Source organism: Marmota flaviventris, chromosome 3 (genome assembly GCF_047511675.1).
Source record: "Marmota flaviventris isolate mMarFla1 chromosome 3, mMarFla1.hap1, whole genome shotgun sequence".
Lineage (NCBI taxonomy): Eukaryota > Metazoa > Chordata > Mammalia > Rodentia > Sciuridae > Marmota > Marmota flaviventris.
In genome coordinates, this window is record NC_092500.1 from 60,274,780 (window position 1) to 60,298,387 (window position 23,608).

At 42.9% G+C, this 23,608-nt stretch overlaps 1 pseudogene; it reads left to right on the forward strand.

The window, feature by feature from the left end:
- The first annotated feature begins 19,738 nt into the window (after positions 1–19,738).
- On the forward strand, positions 19,739–21,529 carry LOC114085868 (thiol S-methyltransferase TMT1B-like; annotated as a pseudogene).
- Positions 21,530–23,608: the final 2,079 nt, after the last annotated feature.

The window sequence follows — 23,608 nt, forward strand, 5'->3', positions numbered from 1 at the left end:
TGAACAGACACTTCTCAGAGGAGGACATACAATCAATCAACAAGTACATGAAAAAATGCTCACCATCTCTAGCTGTCAGAGAAATGCAAATCAAAACCACCCTAAGATACCATCTCACTCCAGTTAGATTGGCAGCCATTATGAAGTCAAACAACAACAAGTGCTGGCGAGGATGTGGGGAAAAGGGTACACTTGTACATTGCTGGTGGGACTGCAAATTGGTGCAGCCAATTTGGAAAGCAGTATGGAGATTTCTTGGAAAGCTGGGAATGGGCCACCATTTGACCCAGCTATTCCCCTTCTCGGTCTATTCCCTAAAGACCTAAAAAGAGCATGCTACAGGGACACTGCTACATCGATGTTCATAGCAGCACAATTCACAAGAGCAAGACTGTGGAACCAACCTAGATGCCCTTCAATAGATGAATGGATTAAAAAAATGTGGCATTTATACACAATGGAGTATTACTCTGCATTAAAAAATGACAAAATCATAGAATTTGCAGGGAAATGGATGGCATTAGAGCAGATTATGCTAAGTGAAGCTAGCCAATCCCTAAAAAACAAATGCCAAATATCTTCTTTGATATAAGGAGAGTATCTAAGAACAGAGTAGGGTCGAAGAGCATGAGAAGAAGATTAACATTAAACAGGGATGAGAGGTGGGAGGGAAAGGGAGAGAGAAGGGAAATTGCATGGAAATGGAAGGAGACCCTCAGAGTTATACAAAAGTACATACAAGAGGAAGTGAGGGGAAAGGGAAAAATAATACAAGGGGGACAAATTAATGTCAGTAGAGGGGGCAGAGAGAGAAGAGGGGAGGGGAGGGGAGGGGGGATAGTAGAGGATAGGAAAGGCAGCAGAACACAACAGACACAAGTATGGCAATATGTAAATCAATGGATGTGTAACTGATGTGATTCTGCAATCTGTATGTGGGGTAAAAATGGGAGCTCATAACCCACTTGAATCAAAGTGTGAAATATGATATATCAAGAACTATGTAATGTTTTGAACAGCCAACAATAAAAAATTAAAAAAAAATTTTTTTGATATACTTCAAATGGAAGAGATGTACTGAAATAGTAGACCATCTCTGGACATGATTTGAACACATCTAACAATATAGACACTTTTTAGATAAAAGTAAATTGCATTACAGACTGGATTAGGTTATAGAGATTATTGTTAGTTTTCTTGAGTGTGATACTGGCACTGTAGGTCTGTTGAAAACATCCCTTTTTGAACTGCACAGGATCCAAGCGAAATAGCATATCTGGGATTTGCTCTAAAGGCTGTAGCACAACACAGGGGAGGGAAAGTTGAAGGAAGCATCTTAATGCTGGTGGTTACTGAAACTGGATAATGAGGATGGAGACATGTGTTATAGTCTATACTTTTGTTGATAGTTAGAAATTTTCATAATAAAAAGTTCAAAAACAAACAAACAAAAAAGAATACAAACAACAATAAGTATTTGCCAGGATGTGGGGAAAAAGTCACATCCATACATTGCTGGTGGGGTTGCAAATTGGTGCAGCCAATATGGAAAACAGTATGGAGATTCCTTGTAAAGCTGGGAATAGAACCACCATTTAACCCAGCTATCTCACTCCTTCGTCTATACCCAAAGGACTTAAAAAGAGCATACTACAGGGACACAGCCACATCAACGTTTATAGCAGCACAATTCACAATAGCTAAATTGTGGATCCAACTTAGATACCCTTCAGTAGATGAATGGATAAAGAAAATGTGGTATATATACACAATGGAATATTACTCAGCAATAAGTGAGAATAAAATCATGATACTTGCAGGTAAATGGAAGGTGTTGGATAATATAATGCTAAGTTAAGTTAGCCAATCCCCAATAACCAAATGCTGAATGTTTTCTCTGACATAAGGATGTTGATTCCTAACAAGGTTGGGGAGAGGAGCATGGGAGGGTTAGATGAACTGTAGATAGGGCAAAGGGGTGTGAGGGAAAAGATGTTACATTTTACATTTTATTTTTCCTACCTATTCTGCTTCTTTTATGTTTAGCTATTTAGCTTTTATTTTTTTTTTTAGAGTGGGAAGAAGGGGAAATGGGTGTAGCAATGACAGTAGAATGAGTTGGACATCATACCCTAAGTACATGTATGAGGACATGAATGGTGTGACTCTACTTTGGGTATAACCAGAGTCATGAAAAATTGTGCTCCATATGTTTCATATGAATTGTAATGCATTCTTCTGTCATATATAACAAATTAGAATAAAAAAATAAAAAATAAAATACCCATACCACCAAAATATATATATTATTAAATATTAAGTATTATTCCATACTGAAATAGTAATTATAGTGTATTCTCTTATGTGTTTGTAGGTATCTTTTTAATTTTTAAATGATTAAGGAAATATCCTTTTTATATTTTATTGTTTTCTTCCCTTTTTATTGTGGACAGTCTATATTTAACAAGGGTTTTTAAAAGATTTTTGAGCTAATGTGAAGTTTCTTATCATGTGATATTACCACTTTTTCAAATAATAAATGGATTATAAATTCCCCAAGTGAGCATGAATGCCTGAAAGGAGTATATTTTATTTTTTACAGATAAGACTTTCTCTATTTTGCTTAATGGTTTGTATGCAGGAACTTGATTGACAATGATGTAACAATAGTTCTTTTTTATCCTCTCCTTACTAGGTTGTAGTGTTTAATGTCAAAGTTTGGGAGAATTAAGTGTTCTAGCTTTATTTATTTCATATGGAAGAGTTTGTGAAGCACCATTGGCTTTTTCGCCCATATTTAGAAACTGGTAGTGATGGATATTAAGCTTGAAGCTTTCATGTGTGAAAATTTGTAAAATATTTAATTTCTGTAATAAGTATATGACATTTGGGTATTCTATTTCTATATTTGAGAATCTGAAAAGGTGTTTATTTCTATAAATTATGAAATAGTTTTCATTCAAATTCTCATTTTAACATAAATTTGTTTATAACTTGTATATTGTTAATGACTATTCTAGCGTAACTATGGCAATGTTTTCCACTTCATTTCTAATGTTTTAATTGTCTCTTTTTTATTTTGTTCATTTATAAATGACTTATTATGTCTATTAGTATATTTGATGAATTTTAGAAAGTAAATGAATAGATTTTTTTCCTTCTAGTTTGACTCTGTTTTAAATTAGATAATCTATTTGATTTATGGAATAATTGATATATTTTATTTTATGTTGGGTTATATTTTACATTCTATTTTCCTACCAATCTGCTTCTTTTATTGTTATCCATTGAGCTTTTTTTGTGATCACCAAAAATAAAAAAAATCATTCAAATTTTCTTTGATAGTTTAGAACTAATATACTCTTAGTATTTTCTTTTAGTGGGTAATCAAAAGAATCACAATAGTCTTGATTTTTTCTCATGGACTCTTGAATTTTTCCGATTCTTTCTCTCTGTGATCACATTCTAGTATGCTAAATTTAAAAAGAAAATGATCTGAAAAATATTTTGAGGTTAATAAATATTACCTTTATCCAAAAAATGCAAACAATAGTAAGTTTTGACAAGGATGCATGGCAAAAGGCACACCCATACATTACTGGTGGAACTGCAAATTGGTGCAGCCAATATGGAAAGCAGTATGGAGATTCCTTAGAAAATTGAGAATGGAACCACTATTTGACCCAGCTATCCCATTCCTTGGTCTATACCCAAAGGATTTAAAAATGGCATACTATTGGGACACAGCCACATCAATATTTATAGCAGCACAATTCACAATAGCTAAATTGTGGAACCAACTCAGATGCCCTTCAGGAGACGAATGGATAAAGAAATGTGATTATATATATATATATTACTCAGCAATAAGAGAGGAAAAAAATCATGGCATTTGCAGGTAAATGGATACAATTGGAGAATACAATTCTAAGTGAAGTTAGCCAGTCCCAAAAAGCCAAATGCTGAATATTTTCTGTGATATGAGGAAGCTGATCCATAATGGGGATTGCGGGGAGCATGGGAGGATTTGATGAACTCTAGATAAAGCAAAGGGGAGGGTGGGGGGGAGGGGGAATGGGGATAGAAAAAACATTGGAATGAGATGGACATCATTACCCAAGTACATGTATGAAGACACAAATGGTGTGACTCTACTTTGTGTATAACAAGATACATGAAAAATTGTGCTCTATATGTGTAATATGAATTGAAAAAAAGGTAAAATTAACCAAGGATTTATTTAAAGAAGTCTCTACAAAGCAATAACCATGTGGTTCAAAATACACTTAAAAAGGTTTAGTAGAGAAATGATATGGCCTTTTAAAAAACAAGTAGGTGGTAGAAAAGCCTGCAAAATGTAGTTGCACATTAAGAAATAATGACATTATTCACTCATCTATTTGTTCTTTTACTATTTGAAAATTTGTTGAGGCTGATGCTATTTTATGCAGTAAGACTATCAATCCTTCTTTCAAAGCCACTGTTCTATAGCTCAGAAAGAAGATAAATTGGAGGAGGTGAAACAGTTAGTAGTTGCTATGAATCCTCATTGGAAGCTCATTTGGGTTGAAGATAGAGGCAAAATAGTTCATTTGTTTTCATGCTCTTTGGAGTTTTTATGTTAACTCTGAAAGAGAAAATAAATAAGAGATTCAGGTTGTTCAGAAAAGATAGGACATCTGTAAAGAGAAACATCATGAGAGAAATCAAGAACAACAGGACGCTTGCCATTTTTGAAAAGAAGAAATGCAAATGGCCAGGAAATATATAAAAAAATCTCCAACATCCTTAGCAATCAGGGAAATGTAATTCAAAATTACACTTAGATTTCATCTCCCTCCAGTTAGAATGACAATCATTAAGAATGCAAATAACAATAAATGCTGCCAAGGATATAGGGAAAAAGGTTCCTTCATGCGTCATTGATGGGATTGTAAATTAGTACAATGATTTTGGAAAACAATATGGAGATACCTCAAAAGTCTAGGAATAGCTCCAACATAGAGCCAGATATCTCACTCCTTGATATTTATCTAAACTAAAATGAAAGAACTAAAAAAGAACTAAAATCAGCATACTACAGTGATTCATGCATATCTATTTATAAGCAGCACAATTCATAATAGCCAACTTATGGAAATATCCTAAGTGCCCATCAACAGATAAATGGGTGAAGAAAACAAGGTATATATATATACACACACAATGTAATTTTATTCAGCTATAAAGAAGAACACAATTATGTTATCTGCAGGAAAATGGTTGGAACTGGAGAATATCATTTTCTTTATCCATTCATCTACTGAAGGGCATTTAGGTTGGTTCCATAGTTTAGCTATTGTGAATTGTGCTGCTATAAACATTGATGTGGCTGTGTCCCTGTAGTATCCTAGTGAAATAAGCCAAACTCAGAATGTCAAGGGTCATTGTTTTCTCTCATGAGTAGAAGATAAAGAGAAAATGGTAAAAAGAAGGGGACAAGTCAATGAAAAAAGAAGGGAGATCAGGAGAGTAGAGAGGTAGAGGAAGGGGACTGGGGTGGGAGAACGAGAAAAAGAGGGGGTACTGGGAAATGAAATTGATCAAATATGTTATACACATGTGTGAATATATCACAATGAATTCCAAAATTAAGTGTGTGTTTGTACATGTTTTTAGGTTTTTTTTTTTGGTATGGCACTGGAAACTCAACCCAGGGGGCACTCTACCACTGAGTTACATCCCAATCTCTCTTTTTTTGTTTATTTTTTAAAGACATTAATGAAAGGAATTTTATTATTCTTTTTTATTTTTTCAATTTTTAAATTTTGTTATATATGACAAAAGAATGCATCACAATTCATATTACACATATAGAGCACAATTTTTCATATCTCTGGTTGTACACAAAGTAGAGTCACACCATTCATGTCTTCATACATGTACTTAGGGTAATTATGTCTATTTTATTCCACCATCTTTCTTACCCCCATTCCACCTCCTTTTCCCTCCCTCCCCTTTTCTCCTTGGCCCTATCTAGAATTCACCTAATCTTCCCATGCCTCCTGTACCACATTATGAATCAGCAGCCTTAAATCAGAGAAAACATTTGGCATTTTGTTTTTGGAAATGGCTAACTTCACTTAGCATTATATTCTCCAACTTCATCCATTTACCTGCAAATGCCATGATTTTATTCTTTATTCTTTTATTCTCTTTTAATGCTGAATAATATTCCGTTGTGTATTTATACATTTTTTTTTTATTTTTTATTGTTGGCTGTTCAAAACATTACATAGTTCTTGATATATCATATTTCACAATTTGATTCAAGTGGGTTATGAGCTCCCATTTTTACCCCATATACAGATTGCAGAATCACATCAGTTACACATCCATTGATTTACATATTGCCATACTAGTGTCTGTTGTATTCTGCTGTCTTTCCTATCCTCTACTATCCCCCCTCCCCTCCCCTCCCCTCCCCTCTTCTCTCTCTGCCCCCTTTACTGACATTCGTTTGTCCCCCTTGTATTATTTTTCCCCTTCCCCTCACTTCCTCTTGTATGTACTTTTGTATACCTCTGAGGGTTTCCTTCCATTTCCATGCATTTTCCCTTCTCTCCCCCTTTCCCTCCCACCTCTCATCCCTGTTTAATGTTAATCTTCTTCTCATGCTCTTCGACCCTACTCTGTTCTTAGCTACTCTCCTTATATCAAAGAAGACATTTGACATTTGTTTTTTAGGGATTGGCTAGCTTCACTTAGCATAATCTGCTCTAATGCCATCCATTTCCCTGTAAATTCTATGATTTTGTCATTTTTTAATGCAGAGTAATACTCCATTGTGTATAAATGCCACATTTTTTTTATCCATTCATCCATTGAAGGGCATCTAGGTTGGTTCCACAGTCTAGCTATTGTGAATTGTGCTGCTATGAACATCGATGTAGCAGTGTCCCTGTAGCATGCTCTTTTTAGGTCTTTAGGGAATAGACCGAGAAGGGGAATAGCTGGGTCAAATGGTGGCTCCATTCCCAGCTTTCCAAGAAATCTCCATACTGCTTTCCAAATTGGCTGCACCAATTTGCAGTCCCACCAGCAATGTACAAGTGTACCCTTTTCCCCACATCCTCGCCAGCACTTGTTGTTGTTTGACTTCATAATGGCTGCCAATCTAACTGGAGTGAGATGGTATCTTAGGGTGGTTTTGATTTGCATTTCTCTGACTGCTAGAGATGGTGAGCATTTTTTCATGTACTTGTTGATTGACTGTATGTCCTCCTCTAAGAAGTGTCTGTTCAGGTCCTTGGCCCATTTGTTGATTGGGTTGTTTGTTCTCTTATTGTCTAATTTTTTGAGCTCTTTGTATACTCTGGATATTAGGGCTCTATCTGAAGTGTGAGGAGTAAAGATTTGTTCCCAGGATGTAGGCTCTCTATTTACCTCTCTTATTGTATCTTTTGCTGAGAAAAAACTTTTTAGTTTGAGTAAGTCCCATTTGTTGATTCTAGTTATTAACTTTTGTGCTATGGGTGTCCTATTGAGGAATTTGGAGCCCGACCCCACCGACTGTAGATCGTAGCCAACTTTTTCTTCTATCAGACGGCGTGTCTCTGATTTGATATCAAGCTCCTTGATCCATTTTGAATTAACTTTTGTGCATGGCGAGAGAAAGGGATTCAGTTTCATTTTGTTGCATATGGATTTCCAGTTTTCCCAGCACCATTTGTTGAAGATGCTATCCTTCCTCCATTGCATGCTTTTAGACCCTTTATCAAATATAAGATAGTTGTAGTTTTGTGGATTGGTTTCTGTGTCCTCTATTCTGTACCATTGGTCCACCCGCCTGTTTTGGTACCAGTACCATGCTGTTTTTGTTACTATTGCTCTGTAATATAGTTTGAAGTCTGGTATCGCTATACCGCCTGATTCACACTTCCTGCTTAGCATTGTTTTTGCTATTCTGGGTCTTTTATTTTTCCATATGAATTTCATGATTGCTTTCTCTATTTCTACAAGAAATGCCGTTGGGATTTTGATTGGCATTGCATTAAACCTATAGAGAACTTTTGGTAATATCGCCATTTTGATGATGTTAGTTCTGCCTATCCATGAACAGGGTATATTTTTCCATCTTCTAAGATCTTCTTCTATTTCTCTCTTTAGGGTTCTGTAGTTTTCATTGTATAAGTCTTTCACCTCTTTTGTTAGGTTGATTCCCAAGTATTTTATTTTTTTTGATGATATTGTGAATGGAGTGGTTGTCCTCATTTCCGTTTCAGAGGATTTGTCGCTGATATACAGGAATGCCTTTGATTTATGCGTGTTGATTTTATATCCTGCCACTTTGCTGAATTCATTTATTAGCTCTAATAGTTTCTTTGTAGACCCTTTTGGGTCTGCTAGGTATAGAATCATGTCATCTGCAAATAGTGATAATTTAAGTTCTTCTTTTCCTATTTTGATGCCTTTAATTTCTTTCGTCTGTCTAATTGCTCTGGCCAGTGTTTCGAGAACTATGTTGAACAGAAGTGGTGAGAGAGGGCATCCCTGTCTTGTTCCAGATTTTAGAGGGAATGCCTTCAATTTTTCTCCATTCAGAATGATGCTAGCCTGAGGCTTAGCATAGATTGCTTTTACAATATTGAGGTATGTTCCTGTTATCCCTAGTTTTTCTAGAGTTTTGAACATAAAGGGATGCTGTACTTTGTCGAATGCTTTTTCCGCATCTATCGAGATGATCATATGGTTCTTATTTTTAAGTCTATTGATGTGGTGAATAACATTTATTGATTTCCTTATATTGAACCAGCCTTGCATCCCAGGGATGAATCCTACTTGATCATGGTGCACAATTTTTTTGATGTGCCTTTGTATCCGAGTGGCCAGAATTTTATTGAGGATTTTTGCATCTAGGTTCATTAGAGATATTGGTCTGTAGTTTTCTTTCTTTGAAGTGTCTTTGTCTGGTTTAGGTATCAGGGTGATGTTGGCCTCGTAGAATGAATTTGGAAGTTCTCCCTCTTTTTCTATTTCCCGAAGTAGCTTGAAAAGTATTGGTATTAGTTCCTCTTTAAAGGTTTTGTAAAACTCTGCTGTATACCCATCCGGTCCTGGGCTTTTCTTAGTTGGTAGTCCTTTGATGGTTTCTTCTATTTCCTCAATTGATATTGGTCTGTTTAGGTTGTCTATATCCTCCTGACTCAATCTGGGCAGATCATATGACTTAAGAAATTTATCTATGCCTTCACTATCTTCTAATTTATTGGAGTATAAGGATTCAAAATAATTTTTGATTATCTTCTGTATTTCTGAAGTGTCTGTTGTGATATTGCCTCTTTCATCCCGTATGTTAGTGATTTGAGTTCTCTCTCTTCTTCTCTTCGCTAGCATGGCTAAGGGTCTGTCGATTTTGTTTATTTTTTCAAAGAACCAACTTTTAGTTTTGTCAATTTTTTCAATTGTTTCTTTTGTTTCGATTTCATTGATTTCAGCTCTGATTTTAATTATTTCTTGCCTTCTACTTCTTTTGCTGTTGTTTTGCTCTTCTTTTTCTAGGATTTTGAGATGAAGTATGAGATCATTTATTTGTTGGTTTTGTCTTTTTTTAAGGAATGAACTCCAAGCAATGAATTTTCCTCTTAGAACTGCTTTCAATGTGTCCCATAGATTCCGATATGTTGTGTCTGTGTTTTCATTAATCTCTAAGAATTTTTTAATTTCCTCCTTGATGTCTTCTATAACCCATTGATCATTCAGTAACCTATTGTTCATTCTCCAAGTGATATATTCTTTTTCCTTCCTTCTTTTATCGTTGATTTTCAGTTCCATTCCATTATGATCAGATAGGATGCATGGTATTATCTCTACTCCTTTGTATTGTCTAAGAGTTTCCCTGTGACATAATATATGATCTATTTTTGAGAAGGATCCATGTGCTGCTGAGAAAAAAGTGTAACTGTTTGATGTTGGGTGGTATATTCTATATATGTCAATTAAGTCTAGGTTATTAATTGTGTTATTGAGTTCTATGGTTTCCTTATTCAACTTTTGTTTGGAAGATCTGTCCAGTGGTGAGAGAGGTGTGTTGAAGTCTCCCATGATTATTGTATGGTGGTCTATTAGACTCTTGAACTTGAGAAGAGTTTGTTTGATGAACATAGCTGCACCATTGTTTGGGGCATATATATTTATGATTGTTATGTCTTGTTGGTATATGGTTCCCTTGAGCAGTATGTAGTGTCCCTCTTTATCCCTTTTGATTAACTTTGGCTTAAAATCTATTTTATTTGATATGAGTATGGATACTCCTGCTTGTTTCCGAAGTCCATATGAGTGATATGATTTTTCCCAACCTTTCACCTTCAGCCTATGTATGTCTTTTCCTATCAAATGCGTCTCCTGTAGGCAGCATATTGTTGGGTCTTGTTTTGTGATCCATTCTACTAGCCTGTGTCTCTTGATTGGTGAGTTTAAGCCATTAACATTTAGGGTTATTATTGAGATATGGGTTGTTCTTCCATCCATATTTGTTTATTTATGTTACTAAACATGGTTTGTTTTCCACTTTGATTATTTTCCCCCCTTTAGTGTCCTACCTCCCACTGTTGGTTTTCATTGTTATTTTCCATTTCCTCTTCCTGTAATGTTTTGCCAAGGATGTTTTGAAGAGATGGTTTTCTAGCTGCAAATTCTTTTAACTTTTGTTTATCATGGAAGGTTTTAATTTCATCTTCCATCCTGAAGCTTAATTTCGCTGGAAACACAATTCTTGGTTGGAACCCATTTTCTTTCAGTGTTTGAAATATGTTATTCCAGGATCTTCTAGCTTTCAGAGTCTGTGTTGAAAGATCAGCTGTTATCCTGATTGGCTTACCCCTAAATGTGATCTGCTTCCTTTCTCTTGTAGCTTTTAAAATTCTCTCCTTGTTCTGTATGTTGGGCATCTTCATTATAATGTGTCTAGGTGTGGGTCTCTTATGATTTTGCACATTCGGCGTCCTGTAGGCTTCTAGGATTTGGGGTTCTGTCTCATTCTTCAAGTCTGGGAAGTTTTCTCGAATTATTTCATTGAATAGATTGCTCATTCCTTTGGTTTGAAACTCTGTTCCTTCCTGTATCCCAATGACTCTTAAATTTGGTCTCTTGATGTTATCCCATATTTCTTGGATGTTCTGCTCATGGTTTCTTAACAGTCTTGCTGAGCTGTCTATGTTCTTTTCAAGTTGAAATACTTTATCTTCATTGTCTGATGTTCTGTCTTCTAAGTGTTCTACTCTGCTGGTAGTATTCTCAATTGAGTTTTTAAGTTGGCTTATTGCTTCCTGCATTTCTAGGATTTCTGTTTGTTTGTTTTTTATAACCTCTATTTCCCTGTATAGTTGATCTTTTGCTTCTTGGATTTGTTTATGTAATTCATTGTTGAAGTGATCTTTCATTGTCTGATTTTGCTGTCTGATGTCTTCCTTGAGACTCCAGATCATCTGAAGCATGTATATCCTGAATTCTTTATCTGACATTCCATCAGCTGCAGCTATTACCTCTTCTAACGTTGAGTTGACCTGCAATGCTTGTGGTCCTTTCTTTCCTTGTCTCTTCATACTGTTTGCGTTCCTTTCTTCTTGGTGAAACTGTTGTGCTATTGAATTTTCCCCCTATATATTTATATTGGTCTTGTATAGTTGCAAAGTCTCCCTCGCAGGCGCGGGCGGCGGCTCTGCCCCTCCTCCAATTGGGGCAATGTGCCTACCACGCCGGCAGGCCGCTGGGCCTGCTCTGCCAGTCGGTAGCAGGTCCGCCGACCTTGCAGGCGCGGGCGGCGGCTCTGTCCCTCTGCGGGCCGCTAGGCTTGTTCTGCCGGTGGTCGCAGTTCTGCCTACTTTGCAGGCGCAGGCAGCAGCACTGCCCCTCTGCAGGCCTCTGGGGCTGTACTGCCAGTGGGTCGCAGGTCCGCCTACTTTGCAGGCGTGGGGGGGGGGGCGGCTCTACCCTTCCTCAGGCCACTGGGCCTGTTCTGTCTCTCGGTTGCAGGTCTGACCTGTTCTGGTGGTGGTCTCAGTTCCGACTACCTTGCAGGCCCGGGGGGGAGGGGGCGGCTCTGCCTCTCAGCAGGCCGCTGCTCCTCTTCTGCCGGTGGGTCGCAGGCCCGCCTACCTTGCAGGAGTGATTGGAAGCTCTGTCCCGCCACGGGCCACTGGGCCTTTTCTGTCGGTAGTCACCCTTCCCCTACCTGGCAGGCGAGGGGGGTGGGGGGCGGCTCTGCCCCTCAGCAGGCCGCTGGGCCTGCTCTGTGTTTGGTCCCAGTTCCCTCTACTATGCCGGCGCAGGGGGAGGGTGCGGCTCAGCCTCTCAGCAGGCGGCTGCTCCTCTTCTGCCGGTGGGTCACAGGCCCGCCTACCTTGCAGGAGTGATTGGAAGCTCTGTCCCACCGAGGGCCACTGGGCCTTTTCTGTCGGTGGTCACCCTTCCCCTACCTGGCAGGCGAGGGGGGTGGGGGGCGGCTCTGCCCCTCAGCAGGCCGCTGGGCCTGCTCTGTGTCTGGTCCCAGTTCCCTCTACTATGCCGGCGCAGGGGGAGGGGGCGGCTCAGCCTCTCAGCAGGCGGCTGCTCCTCTTCTGCCAGTGGGTCGCAGGCCCGCCTACCTTGCAGGAGTGGTTGGAAGCTCTGTCCCGCCGCGGGCCACTGGGCCTTTTCTGTCGGTGGTCACCCTTCCCCTACCTGGCAGGCGAGGGGGGTGGGGGGCGGCTCTGCCCCTCAGCAGGCCGCTGGGCCTGCTCTGTGTTTGGTCCCAGTTCCCTCTACTATGCTGGCGCAGGGGGAGGGGGCGGCTCAGCCTCTCAGCAGGCGGCTGCTCCTCTTCTGCCGGTGGGTCGCAGGCCCGCCTACCTTGCAGGAGTGATTGGAAGCTCTGTCCCGCCCTGGGCCACTGGGCCTTTTCTGTCGGTGGTCACCCTTCCCCTACCTGGCAGGCGAGGGGGGTGGGGGGCGGCTCTGCCCCTCAGCAGGCCGCTGGGCCTGCTCTGTCTTTGGTCCCAGTTCCCTCTACTATGCTGGCGCAGGGGGAGGGGGCGGCTCAGCCTCTCAGCGGGCGGCTGCTCCTCTTCTGCCGGTGGGTCGCAGGCCCGCCTACCTTGCAGGAGTGATTGGAAGCTCTGTCCCGCTGCGGGCCACTGGGCCTTTTCTGTCGGTGGTCACCCTTCCCCTACCTGGCAGGCGAGGGGGGTGGGGGGCGGCTCTGCCCCTCAGCAGGCCGCTGGGCCTGCTCTGTGTTTGGTCCCAGTTCTCTCTACTATGCCGGCGCAGGGGGAGGGGGCGGCTCAGCCTCTCAGCAGGCGACTGCTCCTCTTCTGCCGGTGGGTCGCAGGCCCGCCTACCTTGCAGGAGTGATTGGAAGCTCTGTCCCGCCCTGGGCCACTGGTCCTTTTCTGTCGGTGGTCACCCTTCCCCTACCTGGCAGGCGAGGGGGGTGGGGGGCGGCTCTGCCCCTCAGCAGGCCGCTGGGCCTGCTCTGTCTTTGGTCCCAGTTCCCTCTACTATCTATTTATACATTTTTTAAATCCATTCATCTACTGAAGGTCATCTAGGTTGGTTCCACAGTTTAGCTATTGTGAATTGTGCTGCTATAAACATTGATGTGGCTGTGTCCCTGAAGTATGATAGCAACCACAACAGGTGCTGGAGGGAGAGAGACAGGAAAAGGTACTGCTAGCCTTCATGGTGCAGGAAGAGGTGACCGCAAATGATGCAGGTGTGCCTTCTACTGACAGGAAAAGATTATATCCTTCCCTAGGATAATGGCAACTGCCTCCTTATGAGGCAATGCCAAAGCCAGAAGGGACTATGACAGCTTATAAATGACCAGGCCCCTGGACAGGCCCAAGTCATGGTCTCCCAGAAACCCATTCCAGAGGCCAGAGATCCTTTTGAAGATCTAGGTAGGATAAGAGATGAAAAGTTGGATAGGGAGTACAAGCCTTCCCAGTCAACATGGCCCCCACACCACAGCACCCTGCCACTTGGTATCCACACACATTGGGTACCCTGAAGGAGTTGAAGACACAGTAAAAGAGGATGGGCCCCAGGGGGTGTTTGCAGAGCAAATGCTCCAATCACTCAGTCTTGAACTTAATTGCCCTCAAGACTGGAAAGACCTAGCCAGAGTGGCTCTTGAGCCCACAACATTTTTGAAGTGGGAGGCATTTTTCTATGATAAATGTGAACAGCAGGAGGATCAAACCACACCACAAATGTTAACCTCCTGGCTGAGTGCTTGCAGGGAAAAGGAATCTACAGTCTCCCTGAGGTACAAGCCATAGGCCCACCAAATTATTTCAATCAGGGGCAGCTCTGTGCTCTCAGAGCCTGGAGGAAGTAACCAGCTGGGGGAGGTACAGTTTCTACACAGGGCTTAAGGCAGAAAGCCACTGAGGACTTGCCACAGTTTATTGGCAGAGTAAACAAGGTTGTAGAAGGGAAAATGTCTTATGAAAGAGCTGGGGCAGCCCTAGCCAAGGGATTGACGTGGGATTAATAAGGAACATAGAGCAACAGTGGTGCCAGTACAAAATGGCACATTGGATGACTGGATTTTGGCCATCCAGGACATAGGGATCAAACAGCTCAAGTCACTCTGCTTGCCTCAGCCATGACAGTTGCATAAAAGCCGGACTAAGGAGGCTTGCAAACAGCTAGTCAGAGACAGCAAAAAATGTGCCCCCTTTCTTCCCATTGGCCCTTTTCAACTTGCTGGAGTGAATCCCTGAGAGTTAAAATCTAATGTTTTATGGCAAATGGATGTCACTCATTATACACCTTTTGGAAATTTAAAATATATTCATGTAATCATTGATATCTATTCAGGCTGTGTAATGGCCACAGCCTCCACAGGAGAAACCACAAAAAACGGTCATCTTACATTTATAAAATGTTTTAGAATTATGGATATTCTCATGTCTATTAAAAATGACAACAGGCCAGCCTACCCTAGCAAGACATTTCAAGAAGTTTATAATTATTGGCATATACAGCACTTAACTGGGATCCCCTATAATGCTCAAACTCAAGGCATCAGAAAAAACACATAAGGAATTAAAGATCATGCTACAAAAACAGACGGGGGAAACTATACAAAGTTCCCTCATGATATCTTGAACAAAACCTTATTTACTTTAAATTTTCTTTCAATTAAAAAATTTTCTATTGAAATAACAGCCCATAAGCATCAGGCCTCCCTCATGGATCCCTCCCATCTACCTATGGTCCTATGGAAGGATCCCATAACAAATGCATGATATGGTCCGGGGCCCCTCCTAACCATTGGTCAAGGGTTTGTATATGTTAACAGGAGCCTCACCCCAAATGGGTGCTTGCCAGAAAGTCAAGCCCTGGACTCCCAGAACCATCAACCAAGAAGATGAAGAAACTAACTTTGGAGGAGAAACCTCACAAGAAAAAGACTCAACAATGCAAATGGACCTTACGAAAACTAACCTAGGGTCATATTAAAGGTCTTGTTGACCAAGCCACCAGACTGGCCCCTTTGCCTGGTGGCAACCCCATCCCTCGGCCTATGATGGTGGTCCTATGGTGTGCGGCACTCACTAATAACAGTGAAGCCTCCCATCAGGTAAATTGAGCTTTGTTCACTAGGCCACCACATTTAGCAGTTGCTAACTGGGAAGGGGTTAGTTCTTTTCTAATAATTCCAACCATACTTATCCTGAGTTATCCATCCAGGAGGTGACCGTACTGTGGAATACCAGTATTTCCATAGCTACTCTACCCATCTGTTACTCTTTGGTAGATAATGAAACCTATAATCCAGGCAGTCCTCTCTCTTTTGCTCTTGCCAATGAAACTATTGTTGAGAACTATAATAATTCATATGTTCGACTATCTCTCACTGACCTAGAGTTATAGTTATTGCTACCTATAGCCATAAACTCCCCTATGGCAAATGCAAGAAACTCTTGCTGCCAACATGCCCAACAACAATACATTTTGGAAAGTCCCCCTAAGATAATGATGGCATCCCATGGAATCAATCTGTCTCAGCCATACCTTATCTCCTTGATAAGAGGAATTTCTCTGGGGAAGAACAACATCTATGTGCCTTGGTGGGTGCAGCCCCCTGGAATGTAACTCATGTGCTCAAAAACCACATGGGCTACTGTAGTACCTGCTACATGGAACAAGCCGTTACAAACTGTTATGCAGGAAATCAATATGGCACGATGGATATGATGCTAATATTGCTAACTTCTAGGCCCATCAAATGGGCAGCAGCTGGCTGGATGAATGGGTCTATATTGAGTCCAGATCCTGACCATGGATTTGCCTTTATGCCAAATTATACACATACCGACTATGCACAAGCTTGTGTTATACCACCCTTTGCCATGCTAGTAATCAATGATACTCATGGTATAAATATCACTCATGCAAAGATCCCTTGTGCAGTTCATACATCCTGCTGACTCACCATGGGACATGGAGATGAAGAATCTTCTGAATAAGACCCTACACCAGACAAGGTGTGCAATTAGCCTCATCATGGATGGGTTTATTGCCCTGGTAGCCTCCATTGCCTCCATAGCCACTGCCGATGCTCCACTCACTCAGAGTATCCAGACTGCTCAGACTGTAAATAATTTGTCTGCTGCCATGGCAGAAGCCTTTGCCATTCAAAATGACTTAAATAAACTGTCTTGAGCCACAATTTTAGTCATTTGGCAAGAACTAGACCTCCACCAGGAACAAATAGATATTCTGTTTATGTTGTAAAGGCGCACTTGTGACCCTGAATTCCATAGTATTTGTGTCATCCAAAACACTGTATCTGAAGATGTAACCTTATACTTCTCCAATTTTTCTCAATATATTAAGGGCACTTGGGATGCTAACTATGTTATGACTATGCATAACTTTACTAAGGCAATTGTCAAAATCAATGTGGCTAAAGTATCTATCTTTACAACCTCCTCTTTCTTCTAGGGATTGACTGAACATTGGAAAAACCTGATAGCCAAATTCACTAAACCTTATAATGGTTTTACTCCAGCCCTACTGTTTATAATAGTGGTAATTTTTTCTTGTGAGATACTTGGCTCCTCTGATTGGAGGAGCTCAGCTGATTGGCTCCTCTGTGGTGATGCTCATTGGGCTGTTTCCCCACCCTTTCAGACCACGGAGCTGCTCATTGGGGGACTCTTTTGGCTCCACCCACATGACCCAGCCAATCAGCCTCAAGAGTGGGAGGAGTGGGGGGGGGGGGGTTGAGAGGCTCGCTGGAAGCTGGTGGTGGCAGTTGGGCTCTGAGGGAATTCCTGAAGAGCTCTGTGTGGTTCAGCTTGTGTGTTCTAAAAATAAAGTTCGTTTCCGCTTGATAAGTGGCTCGTGAATTGTGCCCAGCCAGACTGCAGCAGGTAATTATGTGTCTACATGTGCATATAAATTTGTGTGGTGTGGGATATCCTCTCTACAGATTAGAAATAAATCAGGCAAACTTAAAAATATAGAGTGATGGATTGAGGGGGAAGGAGATGATGAATAGAAGGCGAATGGAAGGTGAGAAAGTCCAGGTAACCTGAACAGAGGACTCAAGAAGTATGACTTTGGCTGTGCCTGGTGGCACAAGCCTATAATCCCAGCGACGCTGATGTAGGAGGATTGAAAGTTTGAGATCAGCCTCAACAACTTAGTAAGGCCCTAAGCAACAACTTTGTAAGACCCTATCTCAAAATTAAAATAAAATTAAAACAAAATTTAATTAAAAAAATGACATAAAAGGGCAGGGGATGTGGCTCAGCAGTAAAGCACTGCTATATTCAAACCCTAGTACCAAAAAAATAAAAAAGACTTTGAAAAGGCTAACATGGGATAATAATAAAAGTGTAGACTCAAGATAGGTTTGTTTTTTATTATATATTATAGTATACAGTATTATATATTATGTATATTATAGTATACTATTATATATTATAACTATTATAGTATGTAGTATTATATATTATAGTATGTTAATATGTTGAAAGTTTCATGAGAAGATTCATGAGAGTAATGGTTTAGGACACAGAACAGACAAAACTAAGGCAAGAATTTACAGAAGCATTATTCAAATACCCTAAAAGTGGAAACAACTCATTCATCACTTGGTGAATGGATAAATATAGCATGGCATATCTATACAATAGAATTTAACTTGGGCATAAAAAGATTAAAAGAATGAGCATTGATACATGCAAATATTAATAAATAAATACAGAACCCCTTTTATAATAAAAACAAAGGTTAAATAACTAAGAATATAATTACAAAAGTTCAAAATCTATATGAACCAATCTTTATAATATTTTCTTTGGGCCAGGTGCAGGGCACATACCTGTAATCCCAAGCTACTCAAGAGAGTGAGGTAGGAGGATTGCATATTCGAGGCTAGCCTGGGCAATTTAGTGAGATCCTGTCTCAAAAAAACATTCTAGTGATGTAGCTCAGTGGTAGAGCTTCCCTGGTTCAATCCCCAGTATCACAAAAATAAAAGAAAACAAACAAACAAAAAAGACAAGCAAAAAACCCCCCAAACAAACCAAAAAACGCAAAGCAAACCAAAGTGAACAAAACAAAACAAATCTTCCTTTGGCCACTATACAGCAGGTGTTCAGCCTTCAATGCTCTGTGTGGGGATCTGCTCCCAAGATGCTGAAGAAGGCTTCAGCCAAAAGAGAAGCCACCATTAATACCCAGGGAACTTTGTGGTAAGATTCCTGTGATTCAAAAGTCTGGCATCTTGAGATTTCCCTGCTTTGGTGGCAATTTCTGGTTCTGAATTTTGGAGGTTACTGTCCTAGGCTGTAACTGAGGTCCTCAGGGAGCTGTGAGGACACCTAGGGTCAAAAGCTTCCTTCTGCTACCTGACTCTCCTTAGAACACACAAACATGGGAGCAGGGGGAGATCTTGGAAATTGTGTAAGACCCTCCAGCCTCTCCTTGGCTCCCCATTTTGTATATGAGCAGTCGAAACCAAGAAAGTAAAGACATCTGCTCAAGAGACACAGGACTAAGTGTCAGAACTCAGACTTCTTAGCACTCAGGTCTCTTGACTTCATCTGTACTCTGTTTTTTTTTTTCTTTCTCCTATTTCTGTAGTTTTGAGGCCTTGCATTTAAAAATAAACACCAGTAAGCTCAGAAAGTGCTTTTCTTTTGACCAGTAACCTCCCTTTTTCTTAAGCTATATCAGGTCTAACCCTGAACCTTCTGTTAGGCCTCCTCCTGTTACAGTTTACACAGCCCTCAGGGTGTACTCAGGGAACCCAACCAGAATTTCCAGCTTGCACAATCAACTGAAGCAGACCTGAGATTGGAATGAGACTAGGATATTCCCCATGATGCAGCTCTTCCCTGGCATTTGGCTCCCATGAAGCAGTGATCTGAGACATAATCCCTGGTGTCCCTTAAGACTCCCCTCTAAGGTGAGTCAGCCTTAGAGATACCACCCTCCTCAGCTGGGCAGTGCTCCCTAGAACACAGGCACCACCTGTCCCTTTGCCCCACATAAAGCTTTTGAAGAGCCCATAGGATTGAGAGAACCTTGCCCTCTGGAGGAATGCCACACACCCTGTCCAACTGTAAGGAAGATTGCCAATCTGGACACAAGGAGAAAAGTCCTAAAACAGGAGGAGGGGAGACTGGTTTCTGCAGAGGCTGGGCAGAGAAAGAAAGCCAGTGCCCCAACAGAAGCACCACCTGAAGCTGGTGCCATGGATGTTCTGGTCCGACTCCTGCAGCTGCTCATGCTGCTCCTGACGCTGCCCCTGCACCTGATGGCTCTGCTGGGCTTCTGGCAGCCCCTGTGCAAAAGCTACTTCCCCTACCTGATGGCCGCACTGGCTGCCAAAACCAACTGAAGGATGGAGAGCAAGAAACGGGAGCTCTTCAGTCAGATAAAGGGGCTGATGGGAACCTCAGGGAAGGTGGCCCTGCTGGAGCTGGGCTGTGGCACTGGTGCCAACTTCTTATTCTATCCTCCTGGCTGCAGGATCACCTGCCTGTACCCAAACCCCCATTTTGAGAAGTTCCTGACAAGGAGCATGGCTGAGAACAGGCACCTCCAATATGAGCGGTTTGTGGTGGCCCCTGGAGAGGACATGAAACAAGTGGCTGATGGCTCCATGGACGTGGTGGTCTGCACTCTGGTGCTGTGATCTGTGCAGAGCCCAAAGAGGGTCCTGCAGGAAGTCCACAGAGTGCTGAGGCCGGTGAGCAGAGTGGGAAGGATGGGGGCCTGGGGCAGGCAAACAGCATTGGCCACCCCAGAGTTCTGGGGCCCCAGAAAGGGGAACTGAGGTACTAGTACATTAGACACCCCACCATCACCACCTGCTGATGAATAATAGATGTGACCATGGTGGGCCCAATAGGATGCTGTGAGGATACATAGGAGAGTCACCTAATAGGAGGTGGAGGGAGGCGGGGAATTCACCTAAGGAAATGAAATTTAAATTGAGATCAGAGGAATTAAACAGGACATGGAGAGGTGGGGGAAATAAGTGTGCCAGTCGAGATATTAGGGGGAGTAGAATCCACACATTTTAAAAAAATCCATAATATTTCAAGCGGGGCATAGAGAGAGGGGAGTTTAGGATAGTTTCCAAGTTTCTGGCGTGAGCAACTGAAGGGATAATGGGTGCTAGACCATTTGCTGGAATGGAGGAACACTGATTGGGACTTGTTAGGTCCCAGGAGCTGCTGAGACAGCCAAGCAAGAAACCATGTGGGCTGTTAGAGGGCTAGAACTGGAGGCAGGAAAAGATGCAGGGTGGAGATAGAGAGTTGGACATCACCAGCTTGTAACTGCTAATTAAGAGCACGGGGGTGAGTGAATCACTAGGGGAGGGTAGTGGGAAGAGAAGAGCTGGAGAAACCCCCTGTGGTTTTCAGGCAGGGTCTGGGGCTTCCCTGGGATGTTGGAGGAGATGTCAGGAACAGCTATGGCACGCACCTGAGTCTTGGTAGAGAGGCCTGGTGCATCTGTATATAGTGAGCCATCTGCCCTTGTTTCTTAGTCACTCTCTGTCTGCCCTCTGGGCCTTCTTTAAAGATCTCTCAGCAGTCATTTCCCCCTCAGTTTCAAGAGGTTCTTGAGGGAGGGTAGGAGCAGGGGTTGCAGAAAATGTCAGAGCAGCAGTTTGCTCCAAAAACTCTCAGACCAGCTGCTCCCACTTCACTAAGAGATTTGGCCAGGCTTGATCAGAGGGAAGGAGGAAGGAGCAGGATGGAGCAGCTAGTGACACTGACCCTCTCCTCCCTCCCAGGGAGGAGTGCTGTTCTTCTGGGAGCACGTGGCTTATCCGCGAGGAAGCCAGGCCTTCACGTGGCAGCAAGTTTTTGAGCCCACCTGGAAGCACATTGGGGATGGCTGCTACCTTACCAGAGAGACCTGGAAGGACCTGGAGAATGCCCAGTTCTCTGAGATCCAAATGGAGCGACAGCCCCCTCCCCTCAAATGGTTACCTGTTGGGCCCCACATCATGGGGAAGGCTGTGAAATAAACTTCCATGGGGGGGTCACTTGCTCCCTCCCCTGTCCCCAGTCAGAAAAAGCCACCCACAGCCAAATCTGTCTTCTGCTGAGAGGGATCTAATCAAGAATGAGAGAAGCTTCTCCCACCACCATCCTCCCTAGTTCCTCCCTCCCTCTGCCTGAGGGGAATCTCTAGCTCTAAAACAAAACAAAACAAAACAAAACCCCCCACAAAAACCAAAACCAAAAGCCAAAACATATTCCTACCCTGACCAGAGAGAGGAAAATATTATACCCTGTCATTCCTTAAATAAAAATTCCCAGACTTCACCCACCCCCTTCCTAGGACAGCTCCCGTCCCTTCCCTTAACCCCATGGGAAAGGTCCCCCTGCCCTCCTTAGGTTACTCCTATGTGCCCCTGGGACTAGTCACAGAAGCCACGGTACTGCAACTCTGCCTGGCCACCCGAGTGTCCCTCCCCACTACCACCTTTATCCTGAGCTGTGGGGGTACCAGAGAGAAGGGGAGACCCTGCGGAAGAGGGAGCAGCACTTAGCAAAGAAGCCAGAGGTTTTGTCTTCAAATGTTTTTTTAATAAATAGACAAAATCCACTAGACTGATGCAGCAAACTAAGGTCAGAGGAGAAGGGAAACTGAGGAGGGAGAAGCCCACAATCTCCTCCCTGACTGTCCGGCTAAGGCACTTTGGGGGAGACAGGTTACACAGCGGGAGTGCTAGAAGGAGGGATTCTGATCCCCACCATATAGCAGGACATCCCTGCCCTTCTTGCCCTGCCCCACAGCCCCATCCCTGGTTGACACCCTCTTGTCTCCCAGCATTCCAAGGGGAAGATCGGGGTGGTTCTCATGGGTGGGTGAGGTCTGTGCTCCTGAGAAAGCAGATCCTGCCAAATCTTGAGGCAGTGTCAGCAACCAATTCTACTCTCTTCATCCAGAGGAGCCACTCAGGAAGAGGTGGAAGGGACCCTTGGGCTAGGATGAGACTAAGGAAGCTAGGCAGTGCCTGGCACAGGGTGCACCTCAGGGCCCAGCTCAGGGTGCCCATCAGCAGCCAGGATGGGGTGTGCGTCAGGACTTTCCCGTCGGGGACTGCCCCAGTTGTTCCTCAAGATGGTCCCTGTCTTCTCTTCCTTGAACTGTTGCCAGTCTTCATGAGGGATCTTCACTGCATGGTACTGGGGCACTGTGGCCTCAGGGTGCTTTGCCCGCTTGAAAAATCCCATCTATAAGGACGCCAAGCCAGACTATGAGGAGCTGCAGGGCTGAGGTCCTGGGGATATACACCCACAGCACAGAGCCTTGCCCCCACCACCCCTGGGAGAGAAACAACCAGCTGAAGCAGAACAGAGACAGGCCAGCCAGCACCCAGCACCATGGGCAGCACCCAGGGTGCCACCAGTGCCAGGCCCCAGGTTCTCATTCACAGCAAGAGAAAGATCAAGAGGGGGCCCGAGGAGCAGGAAAAGAAATCTCCTTGAGCCTCTGAAAAGGAGGCTTGGAGGTGGAACATCTGGACCTCTAACTCCCAAGATTTCTATCCACCCAAGCTTCTTAAGAGGCCAACAGCATCCCCCAAGATCTGAGGAGGAAATGGCTTCCTCAATCCCTACATACCTGGGCCTTTCACGCCTTACACACCCACTGTGTGCGTGTACACTGGGTAGCACCTCCCTTAGGCAGAGACCTCTCCTCTATGAATCCAGTACTCCATCCCCTCCTTACATCATGACCATGCTGGTCCTGCACACCAAGATGGCCATGTGGCCTTCCATACTCACACTCAGAACTGCCCAAGACTCCCCAAGCTCAGGCTGCATAGCATCTCCTTGCACATCCATCTCTGCACACTCATGCCCACAGAAGAGACGTGCATGGAGCCTCCCCACGCTCCTACATGCTCAGCCCCATGAGCCCACCGAGCTCTTAGTGCATGCCTCCATCCGCGTACACACACCCTTATAACCTCAGCCTCTTAATGATTTCTCACCTCCGTCACTAGGACTCACATCCCCCTCATGCAAACACATTCCTTATTCCTGATTCCTGAATAGTAGGAGCTGTATTTATTCTCACATACATACATACA